General features: G+C 55.7%; 1 long non-coding RNA gene across 1 annotated transcript; it reads right to left on the bottom strand.

The window, feature by feature from the left end:
• Window positions 1-3,775: 3,775 nt before the first annotated feature.
• Window positions 3,776-6,255, bottom strand: LOC118977780 (uncharacterized). Its single transcript, XR_005064604.1, has 2 exons — window positions 5,229-6,255; window positions 3,776-4,379 (listed from the first exon to the last, which is right to left on the bottom strand). It is a non-coding gene; the product is annotated as an uncharacterized LOC118977780 (long non-coding RNA).
• Between the last annotated feature and the right edge of the window lie 10,863 nt (window positions 6,256-17,118).

Genomic DNA, 17,118 nt, shown 5'->3' with positions numbered 1-17,118 from the left:
TCCCCAGAGTGACCAACTGCCCCAGTTTGTCTGAGATCCAGGTAGGGAGATCCCAGGATGTGGGACTTTCCAGTCTTAAAACTGGAGCAATCTGGGGACACTGGGACAAGCTGGCCACAGTAGTTCCCCCGGAAGCAGAGCCTGAGATAAGGAGTCGGCGCACATGGTGTTGTTGTGTGATCCCAGGAGACATTCTTGGGCAAGTGAGGCAGTGGGACAGTGACGGGATCCACACCGACAAAGGGAGTGTCACTGGGCAGGTCGATGCCGTGGGTCTGGACCTTCATGCCGCTGGGAACTCTGGGAAGCAGAGTGGACTCACAGGGAAGGAGTAGGGGGAGGGGCACCAGCTCCACTCAGTCACTGAGTGAGGTTACCCCGGGGCCACTAATTCCAGGGCACTTCTGCGGTGCCCCAGGCATACCAGCTGTGCTGACTTCTGCAGTGAGAGGAAGCCAGGTGCTGGCGGGTGCCCAGCCTGTGTGCACAGAGGAAGAAGAGGCTGAGGGGACCCCGCGAGGCTCAGGCAGCCATTACAATGTCTGCAAGCTGCTTTCCACATTTCCGATTTTCCTCAATCAAGTATCAGGAAATATCTTTATGTGAAAATCAGCACACACACTGGTGCCGGAATCAAACACGAGGCTCATTTGGAAACCCTTGAGCAGTTTACCTTGTTTCGTCCAAATCAATCTTGGTTCTGCGGCCTTCTGGGAGAACAGTCGATGCAAACAGGAATTCCCCACTGGCCGAAAACGTTGCCGCCATGTGTTACCACCCCTGAGAGGAGTCATTCGGAGAGCCAACGGGCTGAGACTAAAACAGTCAGGGCGAAGGAGTGTTCACAGGCAGGGCCTCGTGGGTGACCTCCGCTGGGCAGTAGGTCTTCCTGGGGCAGACGAGCCCTTTCTCCACGCCACCCCCCAATGTGGCTCTAGGTGCCTCGCTGACTTCAGTGAGCCGGGCACTCCCTCCCCCTTTGTGAGGAACTGGCTTCTTTGTTCTCTGCTGCCGTTGGGCAGCCTGTAAAAGCCGTGTGTGTGTGTGTGTGTGTGTGTGTGTGTGTGTGTGTGTCCTGCTGGGACGGCAGTGAGAGTCTCCCAGTCCCTCACAGTACGTATGAGAAAGGTGCCCCGAGAAACAGGGACTCGGAACGGGAACTCTCTAGAAGGAGAGAATGCAGTGAGCCCAGGGCTCTGGGTCTCTGGGTCTCCAGGTCTCCGGGGCCCTCTGTCCTGTGGTTGTCAGTCCCCTCCAAGGCCCGGCTGGCCCCCTGGGGAACCGGGGCTCCCTCAGTCAGCTCCATCGGCCCTTGCCCTGGTCTGAGGTGGGAGGGAAACGTGAAGCCGAGTCCCAGCCCAGCTCTCTGCTCTCCCGCTCGGCCAGCCCACCCAGCAGCAGGAGCCCCCACCCCTGCCTGAGCAGTGCCTAGAATCTCCCAGCCGCGAATCCTTCCTGGAAGCGTCCAGACCCCCCGCCCGAAGTCCAGTTACCCCAGAGCCGGGGTTGGCAGAAGATAGGGGTACCAGGGAGGGACTCCTCCGTGATCTAATGAGACCTAGGTAATCTGCTGGGAGGCATCCTCTCCTAGCCTGGGGCAGGGGTCTCGGGTACTCAGGATGGTGTCACTGCAGCTCCTGAGCCTCGAAAATACCTGTGGCCTAGGAGCTGTGTGTGATGGCCCCCTCAATCACCTCAAGTAGAACTAGCTATGCCCTGTACCAGCCGTAAGTCCCAGGCTGCAGATGTGGAGCCTGCCAGGCATGGACCCAGTTCCTGTCTATCCTTCATTCCTGGCCCCGGGGTCTGGGGCTTCCCCAGAGCAAGACACCAAGGGCTCCTGACACAAATGCCTGGGCATGTGGAGCCTGCGGTGTTGTTCTGATATCGTCCAGCAGAGGGCGTTGTGGGCATGCATTGCCTTCCAGGCCCAAGGCCTGTTGAGACATTTGGGGAAAGAGGGGTCGCAGGAATGAAGGGAGGCTGCAGAAGCTATTTCTGTTCCTTATCCACAGTCTTTTTTCCTCCGCTAGTAGGGGGTGATTCATGATGACTAGTTAGCCCACTGAAAGGCGGTGCTGGCTGTGTATTCACCTGTGTGTCCAGCCACCAGGCTAGCTCACCTGGGACTAGGAAGAACAGGGTGACTACTTTTCCTTTGCTGCTGCCCACTCCTCCTCCTCGCCATCATATTAGTACCCCTCCTTCTCCGAACTTCGTGCAGACCCATTTCCTTCAGGGAGGCTCCCAGGCCTCCTCTCAGCAGCACCTTCTTACAGGAGCCCCCTTGCGTCTCCCAGGGCACAGGTCTTGTCTCCTCCACCGGACCAGGGGTTTGCCCAAGCAGGGCTCTGTCTCCTCCCTCCGACCCTCGGGTTGCTCCATTAGCGCCCATTTTAGGACCCTGTCCACAGACAGGGACCAGCTTGGAGACAGCCCCCTCCCAACTCCCCCTTTGGGGAGATGCCCTGAAGTCCCACGAGCTTTGCATATTGGGCAAGAGAAAGATGGGGTTTGATCGGGCAAAAGATCGAAGGATTGGGCAAAATAATCTTTGGGAAAGCAGAACAAATACAGGAAAATATATAATTAAAGATGTTCACCCCCCAAAAAGGAGAAAAAGTGGCAGCAGGTGAGACGGTAGAAAACTGAAGACACCAGCCCCCCTCGTCTGCACCACGCCCTTGCCCTCCCCCGCAGGGCCCCCACTCCGCCTGCGCTGCCACCCAAGAGGTGGCCCTCATCCCTACATTGCTCGCCCGGTCCATAGTTCAATCCTACCCTGTTCCCCCTGCCTCCAGCTTGGCCCCTTTGGGTCCAGCATGTGCAATGAAGCCGGAGAAAACTTCTGAAAACACCTTCCATGGCTGCCCATCGTCTGTGGAGGGAAAGACCACACTCTCACCCTGACCTTCAAGCCCCCTCGCCATCTTGCTCATTTTGCTTCTCGGTCTCATTCCCTGCACTTTCCGCATGTCACGATCGAGGTTCATTCATTTATTCAAGAACTGTGAGTAGTGCTAGCTACTAAATGCTGGGTCATGTCCTACCTGGGAATACAGAAGAAAAAAAAACCGTCTGTGCCTATCTTAGCTTGCTAGGGCTGCCCTGGCAAAGCACGCAGACCAGAGCTTCATCACCACAGATTCATTGTCTCGTGGTTGCAGAGGCTGGAAGTCCAAGGCCAGGGTGGCAGCAGGGTCAGTGCCTTCTGAGGGCTGCAAAGGAGGCTCTGTGCCAGCCCCTCCCCTAGCATCTGGTGGTCCCTCGGCTTACGGCAGCGTAACTGTAGTCTTCAAAGGGCTTCTCCCAGCGTCTGTGTCTGTCTTCCAGTTTCCCCTCTTTACAAGGACACCAGTCATATAGGATCAGGTTTTAAAAGACCTCATTTTTTAAAAAATGTTTTAAATTTATTTTTAGAGATAGGGGAAGAGAAAGAAAGGGAGAGAAACATCAGCGTGTAGTTGCCTCTCATGTGGCCCCCACTGAGGACCTGACCTGCAAACCCAGGCATGTGCCCTGATTGGGAATCAAACTGGTGACCCTTTGATTCACAGCCCGCACTCAATCCACTGAGCTACACCAGGCAGGGCAAAAAAAAAAAAAAAACAACTCATTTTAATTTGATTACCTCTGTAAAGATCCTGTCTCCCAAAATGGCCGAATTCGGAGGCATTAGGGGTTAAGACTACACAGCATGTTACAGTTAAACCTGTAACACCACACTCGTGGGGCCGCTGCTCTAGTACAGAGACGCAGACAAGAACGCAAAATTGAGTAACCATATATTAGGACAGGAGGTGATAGAGCAGCTGAACAAAGCAATGTTAGGGGAGAGGGAGTAACAGGGTGGAAAGGATACCATTTATCCCAGGGCAGTTAGAGAAGCCCGCCCGTCGAAGTGATGGAGGAGCAGAGACTGGATTCCAAGGGTTCCCCCAACAAGCCTTTGCCATGTGCCCACGATAGATGTTTACCAAGAGCAAACTCCTTCAAAGCTTAGTGTGGGGCCCACGTCCTCCAAGAAGCCTCCTGTGACCTGCAGCCCAGGGCGGACTGGACCTCTCCCACAGTACTTAGCGCTCTTGGTGATGGCTGTCATGCACTTTCCGTGGTAGTTCAAGGCTGTGCGGCTGTCAAACTGTAAGCAAGAGCAGAGACTGGGCCTGAGTCGTCCCGAGGCCCTCAGCGGTGCTCAGAACACCCCAGATGCTCCGTGAGCAAATGTGCGCTGAAGTGCCAGGTGAGCGGGCAACCCCGTCATTGCACCTGTAGTGCGAGTAATCGGCATAACTGGGCGAGTCCTAGATGTCAGACGTGATGCTGAGGTTTTTCCACTGATTCACCACCTTTGCTCCTCACAACTCTGTGCGGTATCACTAGTGTTACAGTTGAGGAAACTGAAGTTCAGAGACATTGACTGAGTGTAATCTGCTCGAGACCACCCAGCCAGAAACTGGTGGGGGCAGGACCCCAACCCGGGTCTGCCTGAGTCTTGAGCAAGGCCTCTTAACGTCGACACTCACTCACTCACTCATTTGCTCTATCTGTGAATTCACTTGACATCTGCCATGTGCAGGTACCCAGGCCAGGCCACCCGGGCAGGGGAGGGGAGGGGAGGAGCATCTGTCCCTGAGCCCTCCATGTTCTTCCCCACTAGAGGAAGGACAGCACTTCCCTGCCTGGCTGTGGGACGGCCCGCTCACTGTTCCCATTCCCACCATGTCTCCTCCTCACCTCACCACACACCATCCTCAGGAGGTAAATAGAGCCCAGCTCTTCCTGTCCCTCCCCGGGAAGACAACCGGGTACTGAAGACACGGGAGAAGGGGCCGTGACAAATCCTCCTGCCTGTCCCTGCTCATCACACGCCACTCATTGGTGGGGCCCATGGGGGTTGCCTTTTCTCCACTGTGTTTTCCCACAGCCCATTCCTACTCCTTCCCCAAGAAGGGCAAGCAGCAGATGGCCCTGGCCTGGCCACCCAAGTCCCGGCTGCTCCTACTGTGGGCAGACTCAAGATGCCAGGGCTGGAAAGGGTGTTTAGAAACCTCCAAATGCCCACCCCACCCCCATCTTCCACACAGGGACACCGAGGCCCAGGGAGGCACAGGGCCTGGACCAGGGTCACTCAGGTCCCCCAAAACCTGCCCCATTGCGTCTAAAGATGCCACGTTAGAGCTACGGTAAGGTAATGTCTTCAGAAAGGGCCCTGTGAAAATTCGCACGTGGGTGAGTGAGAGCTGAAGATGGGGGACTTCAGAGCAGGACTGCTTGGGCTGGGGAAGCCGGTCCAGGGCAGCAGAGCGCTGGGGGAGAGGGGAGCAAGAGTCGGAAGGGAGGCTGGAACAACTGGAAACAAATCTTGCTGCCTCCCCATGCTGTAGTAAACCCGAGATTCCCTGAGGCTAAAATAAGAAGAGGGACTGGGGGGAGAGGTGTCCATCTCGTCAGTCACTCAGTGGTGGCCCAGGTCAGTTCCTGTAGCGCAGCCTGTGTGGCCCCAGGCAAGCCCCTCCCCATCTCTGGGCCTCTGCTCCCCCGTGTGTTAAATGGGGGGGATGGACTAGATAACTGCCAAGACTCCCTCCAGCTCTGAGGCTGGTGAGTTCGACATCCTGATTCCAGAACACTCCAGGATGGATGCGGACTGCCCCCACCCCACCTTCAGCCCCCGGGAGGCTGCGCTGCATCTGCTGGAGACGCGGACTTCCCCTTGGCCAGCATCAAGATGGCAGATTCCAGCATGGCCGCGCCTGGGCCAGGGCGGGCAAACGAGCTCTGGGAGCCCCAGAACAGGCAGGTCAACAGGGTTCCGTTCCAGAAAGCTCTGAGGCCACCACATCAGCGTCCCCTGGGGCCAGAGGCCTGATGAAATTACAGCCACCATCAATCAGAGGTTTGGCCCCGGGTGATGGAAACGGTGTGAGTTTCTGGGCTGGCCTCTCCACCCCGTGTCTACCTGTCACGACCTGGGAGAGTCACTTCACCTCTCGGAGCCCTGGTCTGTGCAACTGGAAAATCGCTATGCCGCCCCGCCGCTGCCCATGGCTGGAGATGCACTTGGCCCAGGAAGCTTAGAAGAAGGACCCAAGAGGCCCCAGCAAGCCCAGCTTTCAGGCGGTCTCTGTCGTGGGGTGGGAGGGGCAGGACGTGGTTCCTGGGTTTTATTAAGCTGCGATTGCCAGTCCAGACAGAACTTTCTGGGTGATAGCAACCAGGCCTGGGAGTTGGCAGACACTGCACCCACAGTGCCAATAATAAAATTATATGAATAAATGTCCCCTTCTGGGAACTAGGACCGCTGCTGGCGATGGGGCTGTGTGGATGCCGCCAGGACGAGGAGGGCCTCCCCCTGGCAGTGGGCAGAAGCCGGCCTGGCAGGACCCCTCCCCCGACTGTCCCTCCAGCCTCCCTCTCCCCCTGTTTTTGCCCAGCTATCTGTCCCTCTTCCTCTTCCCCTCTCTCCCAATCGTCACCCACCCCTGCCTTTGTCTCCTCTCTCCAGGGGTGTCAGCCGGGGGTGTTTCCCTGCTCCTCTCCCCACTGGGACCGGCATCCTCTTTGGTGCCCCAGAGCGAGGGCCCAGCCTCCAAACCCGATAAAGCCATGTCTGTCCTAACCCCCAAATCCTGCCAATTAAACTGCTCTTGCCCGCTCCTGTGTCTATTGCTGATGTGCGGAGAGGCAAGGCAGCCAGGCAACGGCCTGCACGGGGAGGTGGGGAGAGGCTATGGCTATGGCCCCCTCTGGAGGCCAGCAGTCTTCTGTCTGTCCGCTGTCTGTCCACCGTCTGTCTGCCCCCACCCAGGAGAGACTCGGAAGGCCCAGTTGCAGCTGGCCCAAAACTTACTCCCACTGGGCCTCATGCTCGGGGTCCCCCTTCTGCCCCATCTTGGTCCCCCTGCACTGACCCTCGAGTTCAGGGATCCCGGCCTTGGGTCCAAGATGCCAAATTGTGCTCCAGGCACCGCCCCTCTCACTCTGTTTCTCCCAGTCCTTTCCAAGACCCACCACCAGGCTTCCCTGCACCACCCCCGCAGTGGGGGACCCCCTCCCAGCTCCAAGACCCCACCAGGCTTCTCAGCGCTGGGAGATGCCCTCCTCTCTTCCAGGCTCCAAACTGCCTTCCTGGCACGCCCCTCTGGTACATAGCCCAGCGATCCCCATCCCTCACTATGAGCGTCACCAACTCACCAACTGTGAACTCCCAGCACCCTCTGTGCCTCCACCGCGCACTCCCCACGCCCCCACCCGCCTATCCACCCACGGTCCCCGCACCCTCTGTGCGCTGGGTCCTCGGTTTCCCTGCTCTTCCACAGCACAGAACGTCAGGCTCCACGAGGACATCGCGTTGGGAACCGAGAGTGGGCACTTAAGAGCAATTAGCTCCCGCACAGTTGGCAGCGATACCTTAATAAATAATAGCTTGAAAAGCATGTAAATACATATTAGAGCACATTACACGGGCAGGAGGCGCAGCACGGGGTCCGAGAGCTGGTTCGGGGATGCTGAGATGCTGGGGATCCGCAAGTGCCCGTGGCCACAGGGAGATTCCCCGCATCCCAGGGGCTGAGCTGGGAGGAGTGGAGAGAGAAAGGCCAGAGAAGAAGCCCAGAGAGAGAGAGACACAGAAGAAAAACACTGGAAACTACATGGAAAGTATAAAAAAGAGAAGTCAAGAGGAGGAGGAAGCGGGAAGGAGCATGGGAGGGGAGCCGGACTGAAGGAGGGGAGCAGAAGAGGCAGAGCAGTTGGGGCTCGGCTACAAAGGTAAGTGCCTGCCCTCGGTTCTCCTCCTCCTCCTCCTCCTCCTCCTCCTCCTGCCCTTCCCCCCACTGCAGACCTCGAGCCTCTTCTCACCTGCCCTCGCGCCTGGATGAGCGCATCCAATCTGGATGCAGCAAACGTCATCCGTGTGTGGAGGGCTGGCCCATGTGCACAGCAGCCAGACCTGTCTGCTCTGGCCCCCGCCACAGACTACCACCTCTCTGGGAGGCCTGAGACCACCTCCGCATGCCCCTGCCAATCACCTGCCCTCTCCCCACCCCAGCTTCACCCACAGTCTTCCCAGTTCAGCAACTGACGGCTCCCTCCTTCCAGTTATTGGAGCCAAAACCCCTAGAGCCATTCTCGATGCCTGTCTCTCACGCCTCATATCTACCCACCAGGGACACCTGTCCTCTCTACCTGGAAAATGCTTCTGGAATCCTTCTGTCCCTCCCAGTTCCGTGGTCGCCGCCATTTCTCATCTGGATTGTAGCAACAGCTCCTCCTCATTGGGCTCCCCACCCCCACGGTCTCTCTATGGACAAGTTGATTAGGACACCCCTCTGCGCCAATGTTTCCTTCCAGGAAAAGCCAACCTCCTTAAGGTGGCCCAGCAGGCCCTGTGCCCTCCCCTCCCCTTTAGCTGGCCTCCTTCCCGACTCCCTCGCCCACACCACCACCCCGCCCCTACCCTCTCCAGCCACCCTGGCCCCTCAGTGTGCTCAGACACCCAGAGCCTGTTCCCACCTTAGGCTTTTGCACTAACTGTTGCCTCTTTGTTCAAGTGTCCTACCCTCCACGAGGCCGACCACAGCTACCCTATTTAAACTGAATTTCCCCCGCTCCATCCCAATCACCCTGCTCTCCAGTTCCCCACCGCACACCCCCTCGTCACATGCCACACACTCACCTGTCTCATTCGTCGTGTCTCTTGCAGAGACAGAGCTCCACCACAGCGGGATTGGGCTTCCCTGCCCCCACAGCACTGTAGCTTCAGGACCTGGAACAGTGCCAGGAACATAAAAGAGACTCGGAAATACTAAGGGAAGAAGGGAGGGTAGTTGGTTGGAGGGAAGAAAGGGGAACAGGAAGAGAGAGGAGAGACCCAGGGGGAGGGAGCAGCGTGGACAGAGGCGGGTGGCTCGGGCACTCACTGCCGGGTGGGGGGTATGGGGAAGGGCGCTGCCTGGTCGGAGCTTACAGCGGCCCCAGGGCTGGAGGGGGTGTGTGAGTGGCTCCTTCACCAGCCTGGTACCCAAGCCAAAGGAGCGCCCAGTGGGGGACGCAGCAGCCCCGTCTCGGCCGAGACCTCCCCCTCAACCCCGTGGCAAAGAGCATTGGTTCCACCTGGGACCCCAGCTTGGCATTGGGCCCCAGGGCCACAGGCAGCACTACGTGGGTAGGCTCCTGGTAACAGCCACAGTAATTACTGGTTGTATGCGATTAAGGGATAATTATGCTTAATAAGTCCAAAAGTAATTACCATGCAGGCTGCTTGCCGCTTTGGAAAACAGAGGCCTCCAGGGAGCAGGATCCAGGAGATGGAGAAGGGGGTGAGTGGGCATCAAGGAACATCAGAGACGCCAGTCTGTCTCCCAGTCGATGCCCGAATCCTGTTGGCGGTGCCCCTGCCGGGGGCCTGCTCACCTCCAGGGACGCAAGCTCACTGTCACGCAGGCAGCTCCTTGCAACACTGCAAGTCTGCACAAACAATTTTGCATACAAGTCCAGCTATTACTGGCCACATCGGAATAGTGGTACTCCGCTTTCTCACTCATCACTTTCTGGCTCAACATCTTAGCACGTGCACAGGCACAGAACCAAAGTCTCATTTGTAAACGAAGTGAAGTGTGTCATGTGTATTGTCACTGGCCCTTATGGACTCACATCACAGAGGTGGCATTTCCCGTTGTTCCTAACACCTAAGCTGTGCTGTTTCCCCCTGGAGAGACATAAAACCAGTCCAATCCACCTTTCCAGAAACTAACCCATGTCCCCTGGACTTTCTTCCTTTTTACTCCAGCAGAAGCAGGGGCTGAACTTGTTGCACTGTACCCAGGAGGCCACGTGGTACCACGAAAAGGACACCTGGTTCTTCCCATTGGTTCTGCTGCAACTCACCCTGTGGCCTTGAGGGGTCAAGTTGCCTGACCCCTTTGGGCCTCCATTTTCCCATCTGGGCCAAAGGGGCAAACGGGCCCCCAGTGTGTGACCTTGGGCTCTGCTCCCTCAGACCACCCCTAGGACCTGAATAGCTCCAAGCTCCCAGCCCCTGGGCCCAAAGCTTCCACACCAGGGGCCTGGGAGGACTCGGGCGACCTGCTCCAACCCCGGGACAGTGTCCTTTCTTCCTTTGGTTTGGGTGGTTTTTGAGAGGCACCTCGAGAAGACGCCTCAGCAGGGGCAGTGCTTTGACACCCGACCCTGCCCTTCCACGACCCCAAACATCTACCGTCAACTTCATTCTTTGAACTTGATTTCCAGGGAGGGGGCAGAGAAGTGGAAATTTGCAGGACACCAAGAACACCATATTACAGTGCGAATGCCCTCCCTAAGTTTCCAGCCATCATCTGAGAAACGATTCATTTGTCTATGACTGTAATAACTTAGTGTTTTATGGGAAGACACTTGGATGCCCATTTTCTCAAATGATGTCTACATCAACCCTGTTGACACCAGGGTAGTGCTGTCCATATTTTACACATGAGGCAACAGAGGCCCAGGAAGTTAAAGCGACTTGCCCCAAACCACACAGGTAAGAAAAAGCAGAGCCAGGCTTCGAATGCGGGTCTGACCGCCAAGCCTGTGCTTTGTAATCACTGCTCCTCGCAGCCGCCGAGCTAGTCGCTCTGACATTGGGAAGCCAGAGACGAGGCAATGCAGGCTGGGGGAGCCTGAATCCACCCTTCTCCACGGCATCAGAGCCCAGGGGGGCCATCAGAAGCTACTGAGGTCTTCTAGCCCCATCCCACCAGCATCCTGCTTGGCAGAATGTCCGACGTGACCATCGCTCCACTGAAAGGAAGAGAAGAATCTGGAAGAGTAGATACCACAATATAGGCCTCTCATCTCTGCCTGGAGCAGTGCATGGTGGGGACAGGGAGCACATGAACACGACTAAACCCACCCCAGCACCTCAAATCCCCAGGCCCGCAGGCCAAGGGAAAGAATGGAATGGACCTCAAGGGGCCACAAATGTGGAGTCAGGAGGTACCGCGCATCTGCAAGCCCCCAGAGTGGAAAACAATCGCTACTGCTGTGAAAATAATAGACTGCCAACAGCCCATAAAATCTGCTGCATTAATATGAAACATATAAAATAGCTTATGTTTTCTGTGACAGTATCAAAATCACAATTTTTGCAGCGAATAATGTCACTAAAAAGCAATGATCCACTTCTCCCATGGGTTGGGGATTGGGGTACACAAATGCTCCCCAAGGGAGCAGGGTTCTGACCCACCCCTCAGATTCACAAAAGTATGGAAGAGCTGGCTACCAGCATCAGGAGATCTGATTCGATGGCTGAGAGTCAACCCTTGGAATCACAGTTTGATGGACTCTCCCCGGGAGATTCTGCAAGAGCCATTTCAGCCCAGTCTGGGCTTGGGGACCACTGCACCCGGCTCTAGGCCATGTTTCAGCACCAGGGACAGGGGCAGGTGCTTTGCCTCTCTCAGAAGTGCCGGGTCCCTCTGCCTGCGGGCAATTTAGCTCTGTTACCTTTATTGGTGGGGAGGGAAGAGTAGGAACTTCATGCCTCCTCCTTCTCCCTGGCTGGGAAGAAAACTATGTACTTTGTGGCCACTAGAGTCCAAGCCTCGCAGGGTATGAAATGCCAGTGATGAGGGGAGGGGACTCACATGAGTCTCAAAGATGAAGGACACCCCTCCCCACCTCCTGCTTTTCCTTAACAATGAAGTTGGAGAGATAAGGAAGAGAAAGAGTCCTGGGCTGGGCGTCCTGTGTCAGTCCTGAGTCTCTCCCGCTAACTACATGGCCTTGGGCAAGCCCTCCTCTCTCCGGGCCTGACTGCAACACCTCCTGGGCCCTGTGGCTGGTCGGGGGAAGTGGAGTTTGACCCTAGATCTTGGGGATGACTCAGATAAGGCTTTCTTCCGTCTGTGACCCTCAAAGTGGGCGTGTCCTAAGAGAGAGGTGTTTTGGGCCTATAAAGAAGAAAAGGGGGGCGTGATCATAAAAGTAAGTTCAAGAATGACCAAGGTAACCAAAGTCAAAGAGGCCTTTTTGCTGTTGGATTCCTGGGCCTAGACTGGGCTGTTGTGTGTTGGTTGTTCCCAAGACGGTCTCCGTGTTTCTCGAACTTCCTTTCACAGAACACCTAAAGAAGTAGGTCACACAGCACTTAGTATGTGCCAGGCATTGTGCTAAGATCTTTCCATTTTAAGGCATGCAATCTTCATAAAAACCTATGAAGCGGGTACTATTATTATTTTTGCAGAAAGGGAAACTGAGGCATGGTGCCATAAAGCCCTTGCCCAGGGTCACATGGCCAGTGTGTCACAGGACAGGGATTAGAAGCCAGGCAGGCAAGGTCGAGAGCCTGCGCATTAGCCACATCCCTGAACGGCATCTCCCACTGCCAGGACCTGGAGTTCCTGGGCCGCAGTTTAGGAAACGCTGTCCTCGATGCACGTCCATGTAGCTACTGAACATTTTAGCGATGGATTTTCCTTGTCAATTTTGTTTGCTTTGACGTTTAGATTCCCCAAACAGACAGTGGCAGGCCCAGATGATGGCTGGGGGCAGAAACGACCCAGTGTGGTTTGTTGTTTTTTTTAAATTACTTTCTTTATCGTTCTATTTTTCTGTGTATATAATCAGACTGGTTTTGCTGGACAAGAGGCGGAGGGCTGCTGCATTTCTGGTCACCTCATGGGGCAGGAGAAAGGAGAGAAGAGAGTGGCTGGAGGAAGGAGGGGCAAAGAGAGGACGTCGGAGAGGTGAAGAGGGGGGCAGAGGTAGAAGGAAGGAAGGAAGGAAGGGAGGGAGGGAGGGAGGAGAGGGCAGGGAACTGAGGGAGGAGAGTGGAGGGGATGGAACTGAAGAGAGAAAAGAGGCAAACAGGAAAAGAACTGAGGAAATTAGGAACCTGAAGACCCCGTCCCCTTAGCTCCTGCACCCAGGGGTCTTCTCCCCCAGTGCACTTCCTCCTTGACCCCCACTCCGCCCATTCCCCCTCTCCACAGCCCTAGCCCAGGAGAGCCCCCATCTGGACAGTGGTGGGAAGACACCTGTGGGATTCCAGCTGGTCCTGCCTGCAAGCCACAGGACTGCATTTGGGGGGCCCACTCTTTCCCCAGAGCCCCATTCTGGGCCTGGACCCCTCTCCAGGCAGTTTTCTGTGTTCCTTCCCCAAAACAAATCAGTGCCTGTCACCCACCTCTGCTGCCACTGCCACTGGGAGCCTCTGCTCCCTCTTTTCCACCCTGGAACTTCAAAAGGGCCTCACAAGATTCCTCTCCAGCAGCTCTTCCCCATCTAGGCAGCTCCATCCACTCCAGGACCCAGCTTCCTGTCTTAAAAACAATCTGAACCATGGATCCTGCTTCTCTCTTCGTGGGGAGAATCTGCACCAAATTGGAGCATCGCTGGTGACTGTCCCTGCTCTGGGCCCAGCCCCAGGGCTTCCTTGAGGGCTTCAGGGTGATGTCATCCCACTGGCCTAAGACATAGAGGACTCCGGCCCCATCCAGGTCAGCCCCCCTCCCACCCCTCCCCATGTCTGAGGCCTCTCACAGCTCCAGCCAGCACTCCCAGCGCCCCTGGGAGGAAATTTGGGGCCAATGTTGCCATGGTAACCTGATACCAGTGGTTGTTATTCATTATTCTCAGGGTATAGAATTATATGACCTGCAATCAAAATGGGAAGCAGCTCACATCCTGGAAAGAGCAGTAGCCTGGGAGTCAGGGGCCTGCGTCTGGCCGCAGCCAAGTCACCACCAAACAGAGAGGCTCCAACAAGTTACCTGTCTCTCTGGGGACTCAGCTACCCCACCTGCCAAATGCACACCTGTGTGTCGTAGGAAAGGTTAGATGAGGTGACCCCCAAGATCTCCCCATGGGTCAGTGCCTCCAGTCCCTAAGTGACTGCATGCAAGTCCCTGTAACTCCTACCCAGCAGCTTCCGGGAGAGGGCAGAGATGCAGTCAAAAGGGCATCACCAAAATTTCTGTTTGAGGTCTCAGTCCCATGGCCAGAAGTCAGACACGTGTTCATCCAAAGGAAGCCAGCCCCGGTCACGAGTTGGTGTCCCTTAAAAAGAAACTGCCACCCTGGGAGAGAACCCTTGGACCTCTTCCCATCTCCCCGCTCCCAAGCAGCCCTTCCTTTGGTTCAGTAATTCCCGTTCCAGAAGTTTCCACTCAGGAAATCACCTGAAGTGTAGAAAACGCTCGGACGCAAAGAAATGCAGCACAGTGCTGCTTCTGAGAGGAAAAACGTGGAGTCTATCCACATACCCAAAGTTAGGGGAATTGCTAAGAAAATGGGGGTGCACATCCCCAACCAGAAGAGCCATCAATAATCACACTTGCTGAGAGTTTCACTCACACAGGAAACTGTTTAGGCTCTACTGTTCCATAGAAAAACCAAGATGCCCATTGGTGAGGGCTCTGATTTCTTTTCTGTGGCATAGAAAAAAAAGTCTTGTTTGAGGGTAAGTTCTATTTTAGTTCTTGAACTCTACTTTCCCAAGTGTCTACAGTCAGCCCATATTATTATACTCTATAAGGATTCGTAAGTCATCTTTAAAAAGTAGGCCTGGACAGGGACGGAGCGGGGATTGACAGTCCTTGACTGGCATTTCAGCCATGGGCTTGATGACATCCCTGGCCCATCTGTGCAATGGTTTCTAGCGTGGGGATGGGGATGACAAGTACTCCAGAGGCTACTGTGAGTCTGGAAGGAGTCAAGGCCCCTAGAGCACATAGCGCAGGACTTGGCACATAGTAGGTGCTCCGTAAACACCAGCTATCAGCTGGATTCTGTGTGGCTGTCATCTCAGACCCAGGCTGACTGAGGTCTCAGCGGCCAGCCTTCCTATCACTCGGCCTTTGCCTCTCAGCCTGAGGTCTTAGCCCTCTCAGGCTCTCTCAGCTCTGTCTCCAGCCCCATTCAGAAGGCTGGTCCCCTGCCCACATCCATCCAGCTCATGTCCATCCCAAGACACCAGCCACCCCAAATCTTCCTCGGGGATTTGCCCACCAGGATCCCCCAGGATGCCCAGCCTTGGTTAGGAGGCACCACTTCTTAGCCCCCTCTGACACCCCCAGCTGGGGTCTGCCCCCGGCCAAGTATTCTCTGATCCCAGTTGCTCTAAAAAAAATTCTGCAGCCCCAGGGACTAACATCATTGTCATGGCCTTTGTCACGTTCTCTGGCTCCTCAGGGGGAGAGACAGCAGGCCCCGAGTGGACCTCTGCCCCTGAGCCCCCGGGGGAGAGGAGCGTCTTTTGACGCATCAGCCAGTTCCAGCACGCCCACCCAGCATGCCTGGTGACAGACATGATTTACCTCTGATAATTGCACTGTTTTGGGCACCTAAGAGACAGGGAGAGACAGAGCAGAGCAGGCAAGAGAACAAGGAGTATTTTGTGGGAGCCAGAGGCAAACGAGGCTCTGTTGAGTGGCAGGCGGAGCGGAGGGAGCAGGGGAGAGGCGACGGGCTCTGCGGTATCAGCTCTGCAGGTTCGGGGAGAAGGGCCCCGGGGGACACAGCCTGAAACCCACAATCCCTCTCTGCCTTTTTCCTTCACATTCACTTTTTCCTTCTGTTTTCTTCTCTCCTGTCCTTCCTTCTCCTTTTCCTTCATTATTTTCTTTTTTCCCCTCCTCCCTTCTTTCTGTCATTTCTTTCTTTGCTCATTAATTCGTCCCTATTTAAATCCCTCTTCCATCGACTGGTTCAATTGATGTTTCCTTTGCTCCTACTCTGTGCTGAGCCCTGTGCTGGGCACTGGGGGTGAGACACAGCCCAGATCCTCAGGCCCCCACACTGACCCCCACAACCTCATCACTCTGAGCACAGTGGGGGCCCGGGGAATCAGGAGTGACCAGCACTCCGGGGGTGTCTGCGAAGGCTTCCCTGAGGAGGCGCCCACTCTGCAGAATGATGCGGCCTTTGGCCGGCGGGCAAGGTAGAGCAAGGCATCAAGGCAGAGAACTGTGCGTGGGAAGGCATGCGGGAGGTACTGGCCAGGAGTGGCCAAAGTGAGGGTGTGGCCAGGCAGTGAGCTTAATCTGGGCCAGACACTCTGGTACGCACTCTCCCCTGTGCAGATAGGGAAACTGAGGCTCAGAGAAATGACATGACTGGCCTAACATCACACAGCCAGGAAGTGGCAGAGCTGGGACTTGAATCCAGGCCTGGGGGCCCTTGACCATGACAAACCTCAGCTCAGTGGCTCTCAGAAGAGGAGGCACCCCAACAGGTGACTGCTGAAGCCTGTAGCCTCTGGGTTCTCATGACGCCCCCAGAGACACAGAGCCTCCGTCTGCAGGCAAGAGGCCTCGTGCTACCCTGGGTCACGGGAAAGAAAGCAGGTCCTTTAAGACGCTTCGTATGAATTCTGCGTGTCCAGGCTCCCTCAGAGAGCTGTAGAGGTCCCTGTGGTCAGGAAGCACACCTGCCCCCGTGTCCCTGGGATGCGAGGCACTGTGCACCAATGGGCACTCTCGCGTGTCTGCTGACTTGAGGTTAAACAGACCGACTTCACAACCTGCTGGCCTGTGCAGTCGGGCAGGTTTCTTAGCCTCTCTAGCTTCAGTTCGCTCATTTGTAAGACGAGAATTAAAAACATACTTCCCTGCAGGGTCATTTTGAGGATTAAATAAAGTTATGCATATGACATGCTTAGCTCTATGTCTATCACAGATAAAGCTGTTAAAAATGTTAATAACTAACAGTATTATTAATTATGGTAGTGATGACGGTGGTGATGGTGGCGGTTTGGATGGCAGTGATAATGGTGAAGTGGGTGGTGGTGGTGTTACTTATGGTGATGGTAGTAATGGTGGTGGTGGTGACGATGGTGATGGTGACGGTGGTGGTAGTGTTAGTGACGAAGACAACGATGATGTGACGGAGATAACAGCCCCGCCGAGGTCAGCTCAGGTTGACCCAGAATCAGCTCCTACACTGGCCCCTGGAGTCCAGCTAATAGTTGGCAAAGCAGGCTCTTGGAACCCTGACAAGGCCTTCTGGCCTCAAGTATTGCCATTGCGGTGGAAGCACAACGCACCCCCCACATTCCGTAGGAGGCCGGGATGTTTCAGATGGCACGTTCTGCCAACAAAAGGTGAATGTGATCATTTTGGAAGGAATATCTGT

This window comes from Sturnira hondurensis, unplaced genomic scaffold (genome assembly GCF_014824575.4).
Source record: "Sturnira hondurensis isolate 20B ecotype Veracruz unplaced genomic scaffold, ASM1482457v3 Scaffold0021555, whole genome shotgun sequence".
NCBI lineage: Eukaryota > Metazoa > Chordata > Mammalia > Chiroptera > Phyllostomidae > Sturnira > Sturnira hondurensis.
Note: the sequence above shows the minus strand (reverse complement) of the source record. Positions and strands in the feature narration are given on the sequence as shown.